Source organism: Papio anubis, chromosome 5, assembly GCF_008728515.1.
Source record: "Papio anubis isolate 15944 chromosome 5, Panubis1.0, whole genome shotgun sequence".
Taxonomy (NCBI): domain Eukaryota; kingdom Metazoa; phylum Chordata; class Mammalia; order Primates; family Cercopithecidae; genus Papio; species Papio anubis.
This window is the reverse complement of record NC_044980.1, coordinates 18,062,222-18,082,266: the sequence shown is the minus strand read 5'-3', so window position 1 is coordinate 18,082,266 and position 20,045 is coordinate 18,062,222. Positions and strand designations below refer to the sequence as shown.

General features: G+C 32.1%; 1 long non-coding RNA gene across 1 annotated transcript; it reads right to left on the bottom strand.

The window, feature by feature from the left end:
• Positions 1-1,610: 1,610 nt before the first annotated feature.
• On the bottom strand, positions 1,611-4,964 carry LOC110743435. The gene is made up of 2 exons (XR_004183672.1): positions 4,713-4,964; positions 1,611-3,669 (listed from the first exon to the last, which is right to left on the bottom strand). It is a non-coding gene; the product is annotated as an uncharacterized LOC110743435 (long non-coding RNA).
• Between the last annotated feature and the right edge of the window lie 15,081 nt (positions 4,965-20,045).

Here is a 20,045-nt window from a genome sequence, read left to right as displayed (position 1 = left end):
TTATATATTCTAATACCTTAAAACATTTAGGAGATATTTATTTGCCTTTTTTCTAAGAAAAATGTTGTACTTTTTAACATCCACTATCATATATATTTCACTGCTGAAAATAAGAGTTTCCATATATATTCTTGTAGCATAATTTATCTGTTATTAATAGTAATCATTTCTCTGTAGACATTTATCAGGTAACCAGATTCTAACTAAGATAGAAGATACATAGATAGATAGATAGATAGATAGATAGATAGATAGATAGACAGACAGATAGATCTTCTGTCTTAGTCAGTTTAAGCTGCTCTAACAAACCACCATAGATTGGTTAGCTTATAAACAAAAAAAAAAATTTATTGCTCACCATTCTGGAGGCTGGGAAGTCCAAAATCCAGCATTGGCCAATGCAGTGTCTGGTGAGGGCTCACTTTCTGGCTTATGGACACTGTTTATCTGGCTGTATCCTCACTTGATGGAAGGGGAGAGGGAGCTCCCCTTTTAGGAAATTGTTTATAAGGATATGAATCTCATTCTTGAAAGCTACAACCATATGACCTAGCCACCTCCCAAATACCACCTCCAAATGCCATCACCTTGGGGGTTAGATTTCAACATGTGAATGTTGAGGGAACACAAATATCAGTCTATAGCACACTGACCATATTATATTTAAATTCTGAAATATTTCCTACCTTTAGTTGCTATAATTAACTTATTACACCACATTCTCAAAATGTATCTTGTTTAAACAGTATGTTTTCATCATGCTACTTTCTAAAGGTAGCCACTCCAAACATCACCCATTTTTTAAAATTGTTGAAAATTTGTATTTTATTTACATTTTAAAATGTAATTTAGTTTTTATAATTGACAAACAATAATTGTACATATGCATAGGATACATAGAGAAGTTTTGATACATATAATGTATAGTGATCAGATCAAAGTAATTAGCATACATGTCATCTCAAACATTTATCATTTCGTTCTGTGGGGAATATTCAACATCTTCCTTCTAGCTACTTGAAATTATATATTATTGTCAACTATAGTCATCCTGCAGTGCTATAGAACACTATAACTCATTCTTTCTTTTTAGCTGTGATATTTACAAATGTCTCCCAATCCCTCCGTTCCCCATACCCTTCAGTATCCCCATACCCTTCAGTATCTTCATACCCTTCAGTATCTTCATACCCTTCAGTATCTTCATACCCTCTCCAGTATCCTCTGTTCTACTTTTTACTTCTGTGAAATCAATATTTTTTAGCTTCCATACATGAGTGAGATCATGCAGTGTTTAATGTTCTCTTTCTGGCTTAATTCACTTAACATAATGTCCTCCAGTTCTACCCATGTTGCCATCAATGACAAGATTTCACTTTTTTATGGCTGAATAGTATCCCACTGTGTATATACACCACATTTTATTTATCCATTCATCTTTAAATGGAAACCTAGGTTGATTCTATACTTTGGCTATTGCAATTGTGCTGCAATAAATATAGGAGTGAAGATGTCTCTTTAATATAATGAGCTCCTTTCTTTTGGATAAATGTCAGTGGTGGGATTGCTGTAGCATATGGTAGTTTTTTTTTTTCTTTCTTTTTCTTTTCTTTTTTTTTTTTTTTTGAGGAAACTCTGTATTTTTCTCTACTGTGGCTGTACTAGCTTACATTGATTCCCCCACAGGCAACTAACAGATAAAATTTTTATTTAACTTTTGAATTTTTACACTTTTCCTGATTATTCTGTGTAAAGTGAAACTAGAACTGTTTAAAAGACATACACAAATCTATTACACAAAAGTTCCCTTTTCTTTGCATCCTTGCCAGCATCGGTAAGTTTTTGGCTTTTTGATAATAGCCATCCTAACTAGAGTGAGATGACACCTCATTGTGACTTGAATTTGCATTTCCCCGATGAATAGTGATGTTGAGCACTTTTTAGACACTTGTTGGCCGTTTGTAAGTCCTCTTTTGAGAAATGTCTGTTGAGATCATTTGTCAATTTTTAATTTTGTTTTGTTTGGCTGATAGGATGTTTGAGTTCCCTGTATATTCTGGATATAGGCTCTGCCAGATGAATAGTTAGCAGATATTTTTCCCATTTTGGAAGGTTTCTTTTTCATTCTGTTGCTGTTGTTTGTTTTCTTTGTTGTGCAGAAACTCTGTTGTCTTATAGTGTCACATATGTCTATTTTTGCTTTTGTTACCTGTGCTTTCGAGATCTTAATCATAAAATCTTTTAAATAGTTGCATACTTTCTTTTTAATCTTGCACCCTTGTACCCTCATATGAAATCTGAATAATACAAATTAGCTGAATGTGACATATATGTATGTGTGTGGATATGTGTATGTGTGTGGCCATGTATGTTTGCACAACACAAACACACACAGACACATACATATCCACACAGACACATACATACATATATCCACACACACATATATATGTATATATATCAGCAAATTTATAAGTATCAGATACTGTAATATATGTGAAAAATAAACAACTAGTATCAAACTAGAGTTTTATCTATACAAAGACAAAAATTATCACAAGGAAATAAAAATTAAAGACAGCATAAAACAAAATACATACTCTCAATTGCAAGAAATAATTTAAAATGCTATATTTAAAAAGGCCAAAACAGGATACAATTTTCTTGTAATTGCTTACAAGTATTCACATATGAACTTTATTCATATTTTAATAATGAAAGAGAATGAAAAGAATGTAAAAAAGAAAAAAGAGTGTGTTGAAAATTTTGCTGACCAGGCTGTCTAAGTTGTCCTAGTCTGGGAAAAATGGATGCTCACCAGGTAACAAAGACAATTGCTATAAATCAAATCCTGTCGGGGTTAGATCCTGGATGTCAGATCATGTTTATCGGGTATGGTTAGCAACTAAGCCTGTGTTGTAGGTTAATACAAAAATTCTGTGTAACATCTTACACACAGCAGGAACTTAAAAATGAACACCAGTTACAGGTAAGAAGCCTTAGATTGCATTTGACAGCAATATATAAGCATTTGGTCTACTCTCATGCCCTCTTCTTGTTTGAAGTATTTTCTTGCTTCCTCTAGGCCACTCTTTCTTGTTGTTGTTTTCTATTAACTTGTTATTCTGCTGTGATGTTAGTTTTTATGCTACTCATTGTAAGTGTACTTGGCAGAAAATTTTGCATATAATATAAAATTATGGGTATATAATATGTATAACATTCAAGCAAATATATCGAAGAGTGGAAACATGACATATATGCTGACTATAATTTATTATATATTATATTGAATATATTGTATAATAAATTATGTATATAACATTTATGTGTAATATATATGTATATATACCAAAATACATTAAAAATCTATTGCAAAACAACCAATATCTAATAGTAAGTCAATCAGAAAATGTGCACTTTCTCTATGTGGAAAATTATCAGAATTAGTGGAAACTATAAAATAATACTGAGATAAATAGTACCAAAATTAATGGAAAAACAAGCATTCATAGATTAAAAAATTGACAATTAACAATATTTTGGTTATCTTCAAATTGTCCTACAGACTCAATGAATTCCAAATCAAATGCATTTTTTGTCAAGAAACTTACTTGCTTTTGCTAAACCTGTTGGAAAAGCAAAGGATCTGAAATAGCCAAAACAATCCTGAAAAAAAATTAAAAGAACACATTTGGAAAATTTACAAAGTTACAGAAATAATATATTAATCAAGAGAGTGTGATCTGACAGAAGACCAAATAGATAAATGGAAGATAATTGGGAGTCCAGAAATAAACCTGGTCATAGATCTTTAATTAATTTTGGATTATGGCATCAGGACTGTTAAATGGGAGAATGAAAGTTTTTTTTTTTTTTAACAAATGGTGTTTCAACAGCTCTATGGTTGTAAGCAAAAAGTAACCTTAATCTCTACTTAACCTAATAAAAATATAAATATTAATTCAAGATGGATCATAAACTTAAAAGTCTACCTTAGAACCATAAATCTTCTATGGAAAAGATATCTTCACAATTTTGGTAAAACAAGAGTTTTGACACAGACCAATATGATAATAAAAAACATTAATTAGATTTTATAAAAGTAAAATGCAACTGCTAATAAAAATACATCATGAGGAAAGCCAAAGGCAAACTATAGATGATCAAAAAATAATCTGTAATTCATATATCCCATAAATGACTGGTATACATAATACATTTTTTAAATCTCCAAATCCATAATAAAAACATGAACTAGATAATTCATCATGGATAGTACACATGAAAACTTTTCTCAGGTTTTAGTTTTTAGTAAAATGAAAACTGAAAACACTATAATGACTATAAGCAAATACAAAATGACGGTACTATATGTTGTCACAAGTAGGGCACACTTGGAACTCTCAGATATCACTGATTGAGTGTAAAATTTTGTATCAACTTTGAAAACCTTTTTGTTTATCTAAAATAGTTGATGAGCATATTCATAGCAACCTGAATCATAATAGCCAAACATTGGGAACCACCCAAATATCTATCCGCAGAAAAATGGATACTCAAATGTTGGTATTTTTACAGGTAACAAGATAAGTGAATCTCAAAAGCATTATGTTGATCAAAAGAAGGCAGACACAGAAAAATACATAATCAATTATATCATTTCTGTAAGTCAAAAAAATAGTCAAAATTTAATCTATGGTGTTACCTACCTGTGGTTGAATGGGGAATGGAGTTGAAAGCAGGAAAGCAGGAAATTTCTTGGGTGATGAAAATATTCTGTATTCTGTTTCACGTTTTTTGAAAAGCTGTCATAACATCAAAATGAACATTTACATGTAAAATTTACTTCAATAACAATACATTTTTCTATTAAAAATAGAAGAAAGAATAATTATTTCCCTCACTGTTAAACAAACTGTGTTGTTTTGATTTTTATTACTGTTTATAAAAGTAACACATGCTCATGATGAAGTTTTGAAAATACTTAAATGAATATAAAAAAGTATTTCTCACCATAGAGAGAATACTGCTTTATAACATTTTTTGGTAAAATTACAGACTTATTTTGTTCTTAAAGTTGGAAATATATATCTAATATCAATGTATAAACAATTTACAAATTAAACTTTTCTTTTAAATTTCCACAATCTGTTTTTATTTATCTTTTCTGAATAATGATCTTTTATAGGTTGATCTTCAGGTTATCTCCCAGACCGCTGTTGTCCAAAAATCTATCTACACATATTCTGGGTGATTTTATATGAATGACATTATCTACTTCAATGTCTCCAACTACGAGCTGTTACAGTGGTGATTCTTAAATCTCTCTTCAGATTTTTAAAACATCTCTTATTTAAGCCCTGCTCCATTGGTCAACATGTATAAGCAATTTACAAATTAAACTTTTCTTTTAAATTTCCACAATCTGTTTTTATTCTTATATTTCTTACTTGATAAAGATTTGTTGACACAAATCATTATTGATACACATTTAATTCACTCTCCTTTTTTTTTTTTTTTCTTTTGAGATGGAGTCTTGGTCTGTTGCCTGGGCTAGAGTGCAGTGGCACGATCTCTGCTCACTGCTACCTCTGCCTCCTAGGTTCTGGGTTCAAATGATTCTCCTGCCTCAGCCTCCTGAGTAGCTGGGACTACAGGCACACACCACCACGCCTGGCTAATTTTTGTATTTTTAGTAGAGATGGGGGTTTCGCCATGTTGACCAGGCTGGCAGGCTGGTCTCAAACTCCTGACCTCAGGTGATCCGCCCTCGGCCTCCCAAAGTTCTGGGATTACAGGTGTGAGCCACCATGCCCAGCGTTATTTCACTTTCATTTGATAACATCTTAGTAGTATCTCTTAAATGTATGTTCCCACACCCTCATTTTTATTATCAACTCTGGCTCTCATCTCTCTCGTGCAACAAACTCTACACTTATATTTAATCTTGTCTTTTTTAGTTAAGAACATTCATTCCCCAGTTTTGGTATTTCTTTCAATGTTATGGGGAATTCTTTAACATGACACTATCTGTTTACAGCCCTTCAATGGCCTTTAAGGGTAAAAATGATAAAATTCCTTATCTATAATAATGACATTTAAAAAAACTTTGATGTTTTGCAGCTCATCTTTTGTCTATTGTATAATTACGGTCTACTCCCGATATATAAGGAACTTTTGAAGTTTCTTACATGTGGTAATATTCTCTCTTTTATAACTTCAGTTCTACTTTATTTTCCTTATTTTGCTAATTTCTAGTTGGCAAATGGTTCATTAACTTTTCCCATATTATTTTTTAGAGAAGTAATTGTTGAATCAGAGTTTTGTTTGCATGTCTTTGAATACCAGTGAAAAATTTTCTATGAAGCCTGAGAAATCTTACTCTATTTTGTAAGGCATCTTAAAAAGAATAATACTTTTTAAGTCAAATGTGTCCTAGGAGGGCCATTGAAGGCACAAATCATCTTCAGTGAAATTAAGCCATTTAGAGAAATAAGGACAGGAATTATTATTTTAATGAGGGTTCATATAACAAACAGGAGTTTTTTTTCTGGAAGAAGAATTAGAATTAGATAACCCCAAGAAAGATGGCAACATTTGGTTAAAATGATGCCTTTGCAGCTTGTGCCTCAGGTTCCCTACTGAATATTTTTCTTTTGTGAACACAGATTTCACTATCTTTACCCCTGGTAAGTGGAAAACTGGAAAGAATGATTGCAATCTCTGTATAAAAACCAAGCTCTTTGAAGACAAAAAATCAAGATGGAAGGAGAACCTTATCTATTTTTATAGGTGACATAGCACAATTTCCAGATGAAGGCTGATTTGGTAGGAACTGTAAACATATTGGTCTAGGAGGCCAGTTCGAAAGCCAGATTTATAGCTATGACAGTGTTCTACCTTGTGACTATTCTTCTTATGAAAATCAGTACATTTCAGCAACACAATACAAAACAGAGGTATAATTAGAAAAAGCAGAGAAGAGTGAAAGGTACAGCACATTTCCACCAAGGATGTTAAATAAAGGGGAACCAATATTGAAATCTGGGTACCAAACTGCAAATAAATAGCTAAGGAAGTCAACACCAGGAGAACAGATTTTGGACCTGATGCTGAGTTACTACGCCAGCACAGATTCCATAAACAATTAGCAGCAATGCACAAGAAACCACCATGTGCATGGTATATGGTGATGTTGGCTGATTCAATAGCCTTCGTTTATTCTCATTTAGATAGACTCTTTGTTTTCCTGAAGTCTGCACTGAGACAAAGTTTTCACTGTCTTTTTTTTTTTTTTTTTTTTTTTTACAGACCCAACTCTGTGACCATACAGCATGATCATGGTGGTTTCTTGCACATTGTGTGAGATGGTATTTCAGGCAGTTTTTATTTGCATTTCTCTAATGATTAGTAGCGTTTTGCATTTTTATATGTTTGTTGACCATGTGTATATCTTCTTATGAGAAGTGTCCATTCATTTCCTTTGCTCAGTTTTTAATGGAGTTGTTTGTTTGTTACATGTTGATTTGTTTTAGTTCCTTATAGATTTTGAATATTAGACTTTTGTCAAGTGCATAATTTGCAACTATTTTCTCCCATTCTGTAGGCTATCTGTTTACTCTGTTGATTGCTTATTTTACTGTGCAGAAGCTCTTTAGTTTAATTAGGTCCCACCTTTCTATTTTTGTTTTCATCATGATTGCTTTTGGAGGCTTCATGATCAAATATTTGCCAAGGCATATCTCCAGAATGCTATTTCCTAGGTTTTCTTCTAGGGTTTTTATAGTTTTAGATTTATACATTTAAGTCTTAAATCTATCTTGAGTTGATTTTTGTATATGGTGTAAGGAAGGGGGCCAGTTTCAATCTTCTACATATGGCTAGCCCATTATTCCAGCACCAATTATTGAATAGGGAGTCCTTTTCCTATTATTTTTTATTCTTGACTGTCAAAGATTAGATGGTTGTAGATACCTTTTCTGAGTTCTAAGACCTGCTTTCTGAGTTCTAGGACCTGCCTTTTCACCATCATGTATCAAAGGTCTTGACATCAACTCGTTCATGGTTTATCTATGTCTGCAACAAATCACTTCCCTTTTTTGTTCCCTATACCATAGACCAATGGCAGAAGCAAAACAAAACAAAACAAAAACAAAAAAGAAGTGATATTTTTTACTACTCTATCTCATTCCTACCAAACCCAGCTAATTTTTATTTTTTTTTACTCATTAATATTGTTTACTTTTTTAAAATTTATTTTTCTACAGTGTTCATACTTGCTTAATTTATCATATTCTTTCTTAGAGGTTATCTTAATAGCTTCTGGAGGATTATTGTTTTTGGTCCTGGTCTTTACTCAAGCTATGGTCTAATCTATTGTTTGCTGTATAATCAGAATGATCTTCCTGTATAATAAATCCTATTAATTTACCTCTCTCACTGTAAGATAACTATATTTTCCTATTAAATTTATGACCTCAAATTATAATCCTAGCAGGGAAACTTTTGACAGTGAAATGAACTATAAACATTACTCACAAGATTAATTAATTTACAGAATATAAAAACCAGAATTTTCCTGGAGTATCAAGAAAATTTGATCATTACATTAGCTTTATCATTTTTCCTGGATCTTTCCTAGTGTATGAGAGTAAAGCAGAGGGAACTTAGACAAGTCTTAGGTTAGTGGCAAGTCTATGTATATTAGTTTTCTCATAATTTCACTTTTAAAACAGCTCACTTATCTCTAAATAAAATGAATGTTTATTATCTGGGTTATAGTCAATAACTGGATATTGACTGATGGTAACAAAACCACCCACTGTACAAAATTATGATAAAAATGCATAATTAAGAATAAACGTATTCATTTATTTGTATAATTTATGGATATATTGAATACACTAATATCTTAATATCTAAAAATCACATAGTAAGCAACAGCCATGTATCAATAATTTGGCAAAATATTTGCCACCCAGTCAATAAAATACCCAGACAGGGTCTAAAGTTTTGTTTTAAAGAAACCCTTACCACATTTGCTTTATTAATACAAATATAAGCCCTTGAATTGCACCCAGGAGTCAAGAGAAAACTAACTTCTCTTGAAAGATTTTTAAAGATTTAGTGCATAAACTCCTTCCAGTCAATAAGAAAGACATGTATATAATAAAATATGTGATCAAAAGACACAAACCTATAAATAACAGTAGAATAAAAAACAAATAAAAAAAATTACTACTAATGAAAGAAACTGGAAAGTAAATTTTCAATGAAAAATTAGTTCAGTTATCACTTTGGTATGATTAGGAATGCTAATGTTCAACACATTATCATTGAAATGAAAATTGGAAGAAACATTTTTAGAAGTTGGCCGTATGATTCAAGAGTCATAAAAATTGAGTTGTTGAAGGTAGGAGTCATTTTAGTGTTCATACTAAAGACTACTATTCTCAGGTATTTCATTTATTTGGCACTAACCATACTACATATTTTTGAAAAGTCCATTTCAGAATAGGATGGATAAGAACAAATATTGTCTCTGAACATAGAAGAGGAATGAAATGTTTAGCATTTAGAGTGAAAATTGGTGATTGTTTTCTTGAAAAGTCCTGCAATGCGTAGTTTTATCTTTAAACTAACTACATGAACAGGACAGACAAACAAATGAATAAAACAAAAATATTTCAGTCAAGTCAGATAAGAGGGCTCGAATATGAATAGTTTTGTCTTTGAACTTTTAATTACTTACAAAAGTATTTCACATGAGTATCTTATTTATTTATTTATTTTTAGAGATGAAGTCTCACTATATGGTCCAAGCTGCTCTGATTCCCTTGAGCTGAAGCAATCCTCATGCCTCAGCCTCCGAAGTAGCTGGGACAACAAACAACTGCCACCACACCCAACTCTCATTTTGTAAAGAGATCTAAGATGGAGAGTCATATGATATGCTCCAAAATAATTTGGAGACTGATGATGAACATTAATAAAATAAAGCATTTACTAAATCTTGCAATAAATATGGATACCTTTTTAGGTTTATGTAACTCTGCATTATTGTTATGTATTCCATGACTTCAAACTTTATTTTTCTGTGTTAACCTACCTTAATCATCCATAAAAATTGGATGTTATATTCTGAACCATTAACTCCTAATAGGTTAGCTTTCTTTTTTCTGTAGGGTTTGACTCCCTTACTAAAACACCTGTCCCACTGTCTTGTAGGTGAAATTATTTCTTCAGGTTTTATTTTTTCTGGTTTATAGACTATGTTTCTCTTTAGGAAAGGACTGAGCATTCTAGTGCAATGCTGAATGCATATAACATACATTATATGTCATCACAATAATGTAAAGTGAATTAATTTCAATCAAATTGGCATCAGAGTGATTTTTAAAACTACGCCAAATCTAATATTTTCAAGAGTGTAGCAGCCTGAATTTCGGCACAAGTATTTTATGAATGTTCTAGTTGCTGAATATCATTCTAGAAAAGTGTACAATCCATTGTACAATGATTTGTAAGTTTCTGGTCAACAGAATGGATTATAAAAATAAATGTGAAATTTCAAAATGCCTCATATCTAGTGTAGTGAAAACTCAGTTTTAAGCCAAGTAAATGTTTAACTCAGCTGACTAGCATGGATTCAAGTCTCAAAACTGTTATTACTTTTGAGCTTTTGGGATATGTAAGTAGACAGTATATATTATTAGATTTTCCCATGTGCATACTGTCAAAAACATAAGAATATAATTCAGCATCTAGCCAGGAATATTTTAATTAAAAATATGAAGTACAAAGCATATTCCATGTGAACAATGATAAAAGGGACACAGTTTCAAAATACAACACATCTAGTGCCTCAGCTATAATGTCTCTGTTCTTTAAAGTAACACATTTATGCATACAACTTTATATCCACAGTAGTGTACTAAAAGTCAATTATGTAACATCACTTATGCTTTCTTTGGCATGTAGAGATCTCTTTTCACACCCAATAAAAGGAAATGAAGCTTTCAAAGTTGCATATAAATAAAACTATTACAGAAATACAAATGAAAAGCATATAGCTTCATGCAAAAATATGTAACTATAGGCTTACTCAAAATATGTAGGATGGGATAAAAATATTTGATTGCTTCTGCATATGTATGTTATTTTTAGGTCAAATATATTATTTAATTCACATCTTTTAGTTCAAATATTGTTAGTTTAAATAACAGCTTTCACCTAGTGGCAATACATGCTAATCTGAGGATAGTTAATTTTCTGTTCTTTTGCGATAGTTTAGTATTGGCTATTATTTCATGCTGAAATCAATTGAGTAGAAAGAAGATAACCTTTTCGTTCCATTAATTTTCTGTAAGATTGATTTGTGCTTATGAATTAACTTTCTAAAAAAGACACTATAGAGCCATGTTGCTGGCTGTAATAGATATTTATAATAACATGTAGCCTACTTTATCTTTAATTATATTTTCCCTAATGTTTCCTTGATGTCCTTGGCAATTCCCTTTCTTTGATAATGCACTGGCTTTCAATGGAATATTGCAAAGCATAATAATGAGGGGTTTTTTTCACCTTATGGCCATTTTCTCTTTTAAGAGACTTTCACAAAATATCTCTTGTACGTAATTGTGTCTTGCTTTTCTGACTTTCACTCTATTTGCTCTTTTCGGTTCCAAAAGAAAAACAAACAAAAATCCTAGAAGAGTTTCACCATTTATTTTTAACATGAACACATTGAAGAAGGAAGATTATCACTTCAATGAAGGAATACTGTCTTCAGTATATTTTGTGAGAGAAAATGATTTGCAACTAATGACAAATTGGTTGTAATTACAAATTAGACCATTATATCTATTAATTTAAATTTATGTGCAGCTACCTATGTCAGTTCCTTTGATTAAAAGTATTTTAAAAATATTGCCTGTGCTTTAGAATATTCTTGAAAAATTATATACTAGGAGACGGTAGAATTATAATTAGAATCACAATAAAGATTCACTTAGGTTTATTATATTTAAATAATGTATGAACCTTAGATACGGCCTTGAATGTAGTCCATTTCCTCCTAAGTATATACAGTAATTTAGATGCTCTAGTTGAGGTCTTGCATTCCATGACAGGGATTTCAGTTAAATGAAAACCTGCAAATAACCTGGAAAATCCCACATGTAACCAGTATTCTAGTACTGTTTCCAGATCTGCCTGACTCCCTTACTAAAACACCTGTCTCACTGTCTTGTAGGTGAAATTATTTGTTCAGGTTTTATTTTTTCTGGTTTATAGACTATGTTTCTACTTAGGAAAGGACTGAGCATGCTGGTGCAATGCTGAATGCACAGTAAATGTTTAGTAAATGTTACTAATGGTCAAATGAATAGCTGAATAGGCACATTTCTGCTTGAGAAAGCATTAACCAACTTCTCAGAGGAAGTCTACAAAACATTATTAACTCAAAATGAAAAGAGATATAGAGTGCCTCTGCTGGATTACATTTCAATTTTCAAAAGTTGAATGGAAATATATTAATTCCTAACTTTGATAGTAGAAATAATTTTATATTTCTATATTTTCACAAAATAATAGTTTCATTAAAAGATGAATTTCGCTCTAGCAGGCCTTGAATCGTATATCCTACAAGTAATGTAGCTAAAACGTATGAAGAAAAACTGTAAAACAAAAGAAATTTTACTTTTTTGCCTCAGAAAAGAGGCCAGTTTTCCAAATAAAAAATGAATACTGAGACCTGGGTCCTAATTTTTCCCTTGTCTTACAATTTTTGAAGCATGCTATTTTGTTTTGAAAGAAAAATTTGCTTTTATAAACACAATAGCTAAAATAATAAAGCAAACATCTACAAAATTAGCACTAAACAGAGTATCTTTTCTACCATAGAGGTAGCATTACTTTTTAATAATAAGCATAAGTAAAAGAGAATCTGCATGTTCTCATTTTCTCATTTAGAAAGACCCTATATGTCTATGGTAAACATCAACTTAGATCATTAGCAAATGTGAAGCCTCAATCTAGATTGTTCTCTCTGCCTTAAACACATGAACACAAAAAGTAAGGGGCCAAGGTGAGGATTTGGAGCTTGATTTCTTACTTTCTTGCAATTTCTTCCTGCCAGTATGTGTATCAAGAGCTACATTCCAAATCAGAATTTTAACAAATATTAGAGTAAAAAAGGAGCCAAAATATTGGGATTCAGTAAACATTTTATTTGCTTTTTCATTTTTCCTTTGATATATTTTATGATGCCATGTATCCTTGTCCCAAAGCAGTCAAGGCATATTTTCTCTGGCCCTAAAACTTCTCTCTTTAATATGCTCCATGACTGTTTTAAAATGTGCAAAGAGACACATGTGAAACACATTTGACTGCAGATTACGTGTGCCAAATAACAAGTGGTAATAGAGTGCTTCCTCTGTGGGATACTAGATCATCATCACTGACGTCTTAAAGCTCATAAAAATCATCATAAATTTAAGGGATCCTAGTCATAAATCAAGAGTTGCTGTTCATGCAAAATTACCTTAGGAATTAATAAAAGTTTTTTTTTTTTTTTTTTCAGAAGCCAGAAGGTATGGAAAATAGTTCTTCTAGATGGTATTTTAAACATAAAGTTTCTTTCTCTTTTTTCCTCTTCCCTTTTCTCCTCCTCTTTCATTCCTGAACTCCTCTTAAAAAACCAGTGGGTGGTACATCAGAAGACAGGCATTCACTCAAGGGGCAGGAAATGGGGAAGCGCTTCCTTTGCTTATAACAAGTGTCAGACCTGATCAATGAGCACAGGCATTGGCTTGGGGCAGGGACACCCCACATGGGGAGTCAGAATTCAACAATATATAATGTTATTTGAAAACAAAGTATCAATTCACATTATCTATTGATTACTCATCTGCTTTTCTAAGTTCACGTAAGTAAATCAAAGGAAATCTGCAATTATTGAAGGATGAACACATTTTCTATGTATTCTAAATGATGAAGAAGTGGCATATGACATTCAATAGATCCTATAAATAATATTTTATGTAGGAGCCACATTACTGGAAAAAATTACCCTCTAAAAAGCACAAAAAAAAAATGATTAGTCATTTTTTGCTGGCAAATTAAACAACTCTTGATTAAGACTGCTCATTTACCTATAAAATTTGCATGGATTTGAGATCCTGCAAAGAAGTGTAAAGTGTCAAATTACGTATGTTGAACTTTCTCAGTGAGTCAAGTTTTATTTAATTTAAGCAATTACAATTTAAATCATATCATAAAAATCCTCAGCGTATAGAAGTACAACTCCAAAATAATATCTTCTCTTCACTTGGTACAAAAATGTGTCAGTATTTTCACAGCACCAGTTGTATCACATAATGTTTTAACATAAAGCAGTTATTTTTGTAGGTCAATGCTTTTTTAAACTAGGGAGACAAATTTCATGCTACTTTATATCTTATATTCTCTTTCATTTTTCAAAACCAAAAATTAGTACATTCCAGGATATTAATTTACTTTCCACGTGGTTTAAATTTTAGACCGAGTTACAATGCCAGGCATTCCAAGTTTGTGATTATCACTGTCTTCTTGACTTTCGTTATCATAGTTCATGACAAGTAAAATGATTAGTAGCCTACCAATCTCATATGATTGTCATCATTGTAACAATTAGAACTGTACCAAAACTAGAATGGCTAAAATAGTACCTATTTAAATTTAAATGACTTCCAAGTAACTTATGAACTGTTAGTATGAGGCTAAATAAACCTCGGCAACATAGTGAGAACTTGTCTTTACAAAAATTAAAAATTAGCTGGGCATGTTGGTGCGTGCCTGTAGTCCTTGCTACTGGTGAGACTGAGGTGATAAGATTGCTTGAGTCCAGGAGTTTGAAGATGCAGTGAGCTGTGACCGTACCACCATACTTCAAGCTGGGCAACAGAACAAGACTTTGTCAAAAAAAAGAAAAGAAAAAAAAAGAATATATAAGCACACTAGTATGCTGATGCCTCTTCTTCTTGCATTCGAAGTACAGTAGTCTTAACTTATGAAGCTGGAGTAAGAGAAAGCCAAATCTTAAGGAAAAATGTAATGATCATCTTATATATAATTAATGGTGATTGTCAGAGCAAAGAGCTAGGGAAGGAGTGGTGAGTAGCTAGTGGTCACTCAGACCATGTGTATACATAAGTGGAAGAACTACATGGAAGGAAACAACCGTTTCCCATTCTCTTTCCTTTTCATATTTCACAAATTACTGGCCATGTGTATTTCTTGTGACAGATTGTGTTTAAAATTTTTCATTGTTTTTTGGAGTTAATTTATAGAAATCCACTTTCTATGTGTATATATTGAACATGTATGAACAAATACAAAACAAACACATAATTTAAGAGTCTTAGAAATTCTATGTGTCTAAAAAGTATGGCAGCCCCAAATCAGGCATTGATTCAACTACTAAACCAAGTAAAACTAAACAAAAATAAAAATTATAGAACCTCTCATGAAGTCTCCTATCAGCCACTGCAAACTGTACTATAAGACTACAAACTAATACATGTACAATACATATTACTGATTTGTAAAGAATAGATAATAAAATAAAAGTTAAATTTATAGTGTGCTTACTATTTGACAGAAATTACTTTAAGGGCTTCATACACATCATCTTACTAATCAGAAAAAAACAACTATTTTATAACATATATAATATGAATTTATCTAAGATCACACAAGTAGGAAATACTTGATAAAGAAAAGCACAGGTATTCCTATATTAGAACCTAGTGGAATGATGTTTCAGTTATATAACTGAATGACTTTACTGCTGAAGCTATTCTTTTTTCTCGAATTGGTAGTGAAAAAAACCTACAGGAAGACTGCCACAGTGCAAACAAAATCATAATTTTTTCATATACCTTTACAGATTTGGGAACCCACAAATGTGTTGATATGTATGTGTTCTGAATACAATGGCAGAGTGCTTAGAATGACATTAATTTATAATAAAGAGGCTGTAAAGACTATATAGTTCCCAAATTCTTACACTGAGATCTGCGATTCTTTTCAAATTGTGTACGAAAAGGTATGTTTATGTTCTATTTTCCAGATAAGAATATAGACCTTTAATGAACTTTCAGTGCAATTAATAAGATAACACTATGAAATACTTATCTTAATATTCTTCTTTTACATATGAAAAAACTGAAAGCAGACAGAATTTTTTGGAAGCAAGAGTAAGATCTTGTAATGAACAAATCAGAATTATTCATATTAATTTTAAGTACTCAACATATAAATGTTAAAATATAGATGCATTCATACACATTGTTAATAACATTTTCAGTGATTACTTTTATTTATGTTATCTTTTTCCTGAAAAAGCACCATAGCAGGTCCTGGATTTGCTAATCATTTTAATCTTGGTGTGTTAGGCATGCTGCAAAATACCTCCAATAACAGAGAAGTTACACTCAGGTGGCTTGCTATACATCAAGATCTAACTGATAAAGCTCTCGACTGGTGGGTACAAATTCTACTTTAGCTAATGTAGCCCAAATGGTTAATTAAAAACATCTTCTTGAGAAAAGGCCTCCAAGTCACCCTCTAATGGAGAAAAAAATCAACATCAGAAAATATATGGATTGTTTTTAAAAGCATATACATTTTTCCGGTGGGTAGAAAGTAATAAGCTTTTCGGTCCTTTTAAAAATGAATATTTAGATGTCAAATCAATTTAATATTCTGGAAAGACTTTGCTACTTAAAATACATACATTTAAGAAATACGTATACTTATCATTTCATTTTCATCCATGAGTTTTTAGACTCACTGGGGTCTGATGTTAAAATTGTACATTCTTGAGTCACTGTCTATTTCTGTAATGTTATGGCAGTCTCCGTGCCCAGGATTTCAGTGTTCACAATAACACTGAACAAAGGTATAGCTTCATTCTATTTTTCATGGACATGAAATTGTCCAAAAAAATATTTAAAATACAGTTTTCATTGTGCACGTCCACTGAATTGTCAAAGATGTCTTAAGAAGTGGCCATTTATTCAATATGTAGAATAGCCTCTCATTTTTGTGCCTCAAGGCCACTAGAATATATAGTTGTAAAAGGAGATTTTCTCAGACTAAAATGTGAGAAGTTCTAATGCAATGTGTCTTTAAAAGATAGATGTATTTTTGTCCCACTTGGAAGAAAGCAACTATTTTCTAAAGAGTATGTTTAGAGTCCATTTCCATGTTGTAAAGCTCCCAGGTACTTCTGAAAGAGGATCTCTTGCTGTTTATGATATTGGAGCCTAATTCAAAATCTTTTTACCATGAAAAATAGCATACTATAAGGTAATAGAAAAAATTCCTGAAGCTCAATGCATTTTTCAGTTTTTAGTCCACTTTTCTAAAAGAAATACATTTTCTGTCCATTTATTTCTAAACATGTTACTCGCTTTTCATTCTTTTTGCCTCTTTCTGAGCAATCTTCAAAGAACCCATGGAAGTACCCAACTGAGTAAGATATTATTTAAGAGTAAATTAAATAAATGCCTCCAGAAAGCCAAAGTAAACTAGAGTAAATTCAGAAATTGGTGAATATCAGTTGAACTGATTAACGCTTTGGTAATTCTTTGTGGTGCGGGAAGTCAGGAACCCTGAATGGAGGAACTGGCTGAAGCCATGGCAGAAGAACATAAATTGTGAAGATTTCATGGACATTTATTAGTTCCCCAAATTAATACTTTTATAATTTCTTACACCTGTCTTTACTGCAATCTCTGAACATAAATTGTGAAGATTTCATGGATACTAATCACTTCCCCAATCAGTACTCTTATGATTTCCTATGCCTGTCTTTACTTCAATCTCTTAATCCCATCATCTTCCTAAGCTGAGGATGAATGTCACCTCAGAACCCTGTGTTGTTTGCATTAACTGCACAAATTGTTTGTAGAGCATGTGCATTTGAACAACATGAAATCTGGACACCTTAAGAACAGGATAACAGCAATTTTCAGGGAACAAAGAAGATAACCTTAAAGTCTGGCTGCCTGTGGGCTAGACGAAACAGAGCCATATTTCTCTTCTTTCAAAAGCAAATAGGAGAAATATCGCTGAGTTCTTTTTTCTCAGCAAGGAACATCCCTGAGAAAGAGAATGTATTCCTAAGGGGAGGCCTCTGAAATGGTCGCTTTGGGAATGTCTGTCTTTTCGGTTGCAGATAAAGGATGAAATAAGCCCCGGTCACCAGTAGCACTCCCAGGCCTATTAGGATGAGGAAATTCTCACCTAACAAATTTTGGTCAGACCAGTTGTCTGCTCTCAAACTCTGTCTCCTGGTAAGATGTTATCAATGACAATGCGTGCCCGAAACTTCATTAGCAATTTTAATTTCGCCCCAGTCCTGTGATCTCGTCCTGCCTCCATTTGCCTTGTGATATTTTATTACCTTGTGAAGCATGTGATCTCTGTGACCAACACCTTATTCGTACACTCCTTCCCTTTTGAGAATCACTAATAAAAATTTGCTGGTTTTGCGGCTTGGGGGGCATCACAGAACCTGCCAACATGTGATGTCTTCCCTGGAAACCCAGCTTTAAAATTTCTCTCTTTTGTACTCTTTCCCTTTATTTCTCAGACCGGCCAACACTTAGGGAAATAGAAAAAATCCTACATGAAATATTGGGGGCTTGTTTCTCCTGATATCTTGGATTGATCTACTCACTGAAGGTAATATTCTTGGATACTAAAAAAAAATCATTAATGTGTAAAATTTTCTTAAGTAATTTTCTTTCCCTTTTTCTTTAAATTTTCTATTTTTATGACCTCTTATACATATTCACATTTATTGGTTCATCATTCATTCGTCTCTTGTACATATTCATTGGTTCTTTTTTAAATAACAGATTTATTGAGAGAAAATTCATACAAGTTATTTTTCTGTCTTACTACTTTCAAGAATCACATTTTTTAAGGTCTCATTTTTGTTGTGTCTGGGCCTACATCTCTTCAAGTTTATTCTCTTTGGTGCATTAAGCTTTTTAGATGTAGATGAAAGTTTCTTATCAAAATTGAAAAAATTTCAGCTATAGTTTTTCAAATATTTTCCTGCCCTTTTTCTCTTTTCAGTAGATGTTAGTAAGCTTCATGGTGTCACACAAGTCACTGAGAATTTTCATTTCATTGTTGCTTCTTTCTATTTCTCAGACTGGATAATATTCAATTGATCTCTCTTCTTATTTGGGGATTATGTCTGCTGTTAGTTTAAATCTTCTGTTGAGCCACTATAGTGAATTTTGCATTTCAGTTACTTCATCTTTAAACTTTAGAATTTAAACATTAGACTTTCCCATTTAGTACTTCATACAAAATAATTTCTATCCATTTATTTATATTCCTTATTGGTGAAACATAGTTCTTATTACTTCCTTTAATTTTTTAGATGTAATGTCTTCTGGTTTTTAAACACATATTTAACAACTGTTTAGGTCTTTGTCTCATAAGTCCAATGTCAGCACATAATTAGGAGTTGTTCCTATTGATTGTTTTTTCTGTGTACAAGCCATACTTTCCGGATTCTTTGTGTATCCTACAGTCTTTTGTTGAAAACTAGACATTTTAAGTATTTGGTTGGTGCTAAAGTAATTGCAATTTTTGTCACTACTTTTAATGGCAGAAACTGTAATCACTTTTCCATCTACTAAAGTAATAAGATGTGAAAACCCCTGGAAGCAACGCTTCCTCACAGTTTGTCATTGCCAGTTTTTGTTGTTGTGGTCATGATGGTGGTTTCTGATTTTTTAATGACTTTTCTGAACTCTATAAAATCAGTACTTTTTGTTGTGTGCAGCCACTGAAGTCTTTGCTTAATTAGCTTGATATTAATTTAATGATTACACAGAGAGTGTCTTAAATGCTTTAAACCAGCAGGTCAAATAGCAGTTAGTATTTGGGGAAGAATTCTCTGCATGTGTCAGAGCATACTTTCACCATTTCAACAGGCATTTTAAAACCTTTAGATAACAAATCTATTGAGATAA